Source organism: Bubalus kerabau, chromosome 7 (genome assembly GCF_029407905.1).
Source record: "Bubalus kerabau isolate K-KA32 ecotype Philippines breed swamp buffalo chromosome 7, PCC_UOA_SB_1v2, whole genome shotgun sequence".
In the NCBI taxonomy this organism is placed as follows: domain Eukaryota; kingdom Metazoa; phylum Chordata; class Mammalia; order Artiodactyla; family Bovidae; genus Bubalus; species Bubalus kerabau.
In genome coordinates, this window is record NC_073630.1 from 19,327,257 (window position 1) to 19,329,781 (window position 2,525).

At 41.3% G+C, this 2,525-nt stretch overlaps 1 non-coding gene across 1 annotated transcript; it reads right to left on the reverse strand.

Annotated features, from left to right (window-relative positions):
- Positions 1–1,650: 1,650 nt before the first annotated feature.
- Positions 1,651–1,722, reverse strand: TRNAY-GUA (transfer RNA tyrosine (anticodon GUA)). Its single transcript has one exon. It is a non-coding gene; the product is annotated as a tRNA-Tyr (tRNA).
- Positions 1,723–2,525: the final 803 nt, after the last annotated feature.

A 2,525-nucleotide genomic window follows, 5' to 3' on the forward strand; every position in this document is an offset into this window, starting at 1 on the left:
GAATTATGTGCCCCCAACTGCCAAATTCATATATTGAATTTCTAACCCTTAAATCTCAGAATGTGACCTTATTTGGAAATAGAGTTGTTGCAGATGTAATTAGTTAAATTAAGATGAGGTCATATTGGAGTAAGGTGGGCCCCTAATTTAGTATGACAGGAATCTTTATGAAAAGGGGAAATTTAGGCACAGACATGCACACAGAGATTGCCGTGTGAAAATGAAGGCAGAGATCAAGGTGATACAGCAGACACTGATGAAGGATAAAGATTGCTGCCAGACCCCCAGAGGCGAGGAGAGAAGAATGGACAGATTTCGCTCTCCCAGACATCAAGAGGAACTGATATGGCTGACACCTTGATCTCTGTTTTCTAGCCTCTAGAACCAAGGGACAAAGGCACCCACTTTTTGGAACTTTATTGTCATTTAAGCCACCCAGTTTCTGGTACTTTGTTACAGCAGCCCTACAAAACTATTAGAAATTAATTATTACCTTAGAAAATAAGTTGTAAAATTATTACATACCACCACAAAGTGATAATCTGCCTATCAATAAGATAGAACATTTATATAAATTCATAAAGCTAAATTAAGCTGTGAAGGACAACTGTGATATATTTATGCTTCTCGTCTTTGAGGCTGACTTCAGAGGGAGATCCTAATAGAAAGCATGACAAAATTTTAGTTACTTATATCAAAGGGATAAACACTCAAGGTTACGTCAATAATTGTAAGACCAGGATGCTTTTCCAAATTTATTTTTTGGTATTTCCCAAGAGTGTTTATTATCTCCTTTAAATTTTTAGTTGCTTTAAAAATGTAGGCATAGTGGGAAGGGCAGAAGAACTTTGGCCTCTCATAGAAATAGTGTATTCTTTCATGCTCTCTAGCATTCATCTGAAAATGGCCTGAGAGAGTTAATTTACATCCCAGATGCCAAACTTACTCCCTGGGAGTAAATGACTCATTGACTGGACAAGGTCATTCATCATTTTAACCATTAAAATAACATTTTATATTGTCAAGTGCTACGTGGTTTCTCAATTCTTAAAATCCCCTGGTGAAATAAAGGGGATGACAAACAAATTATGTCTGATTTACAGAGCGGGGAACTGGGACTCAGGCAAGAGACAAAGCCATCGTTGGTAAGGACTGTCCCAGAAGGCAGGCGCTGTGGCTTGGGTCTTTGTTTATCATGTAGAGGGCAAACACAAACCTAAGGGATATTAACTATACCTGCAACGCTTACATTTCTTGAAACTCTACTCCCCACCCAAGCTGCTTCTTGGCAGCAGCCATCTGTCAAAGAAGCAAAAGGTACAGAGAAAGTTAAGCACAAATTATGCAGTGTGTTAGAATCTAAACGAAACACACTGTAACTTAAAGTCAACTTCCCAAAACAGCGTCCAGGGAACTAAGGACACTTACTGTTGTTCAGTCGCTCTTCTTCCCTTCGCTCAGTCGTGTCCACTCTTTGCAACCCCATGGACAGTAACCTACCAGGCGCCGCCCATTTGCGACCCCATGGACAGTATCCTACCAGGCGCCGCCCATTTGCGACCCCATGGACAGTAACCTACAAGGCGCCGCCCATGGGATTTTCCAGGCAAGAATACTGGAGTGGGCTGCCATTTCCTTCTCCAGGCGATCTTCCCAACCCAGGGATCGAACCCGGGTCTCCTGCATTACAGACAGACGCTTTACCATCTGAGCCACCAGGGAAGCCCACTAAGGCAGTCGCTAAGGAATGGCAAATTCTTTGAGACCCCAGGAGCAAGCTGCAGCACACCAGCCTCCCCGTCCTTCAATATCTTCCAGAGTTTTCTCAGATTCGTGGGCACAGTGTGCCACTATTTTGACAGGTGAATCCAATTAAAAGTATCAGTGGTAACATGACAAGGGGGCCGAGAGAGACAAAGCTTCAGAAAAAAAGTACAAAGAACAAGTATTCAACTTCTTACTATAATTTAGAAGTTCATATTAATTTTAAAAAAAATCACTGTTTCCACTTTGTCACTTAATAGTAAGGTCATAGAACCATTCAACTTCAGCTTTTTCAGTGTTACTGGTTGGGGCATAGACTTGGATTACTGTGATATTGAATGGTTTGACTTCAAAACAAACAGAGATCATTTTGTCATTTTTGAGATTGCATCCAAGTACTGCATTTTGGACTCTTTTGTTGACCATGATGGCTACTCCATTTCTTCTAAGGGATTCCTGCCCACAGTAGTAGATATAATGGTCATCTGAACTAAATTCACCCATTCCACTCCATTTTAGTTCGCTGATTCCTAGAATGTTGACGTTCACTCTTGCCATCTCCTGTTTGACCATTTCCAATTTGCCTTGATTCATGGACCTAACATTACAGGTTCCTATGCAATATTGCTCTTTACAGCATCGGACCTTGCTTCTATCACCAGTCACACCCACAACTGGGTATTGTTTTTGCTTTGGCTCCATCCCTTCATTCTTTCTGGAGTTATTTCTCCACTGATCTCCAGTAGCATATTGGGCACCTA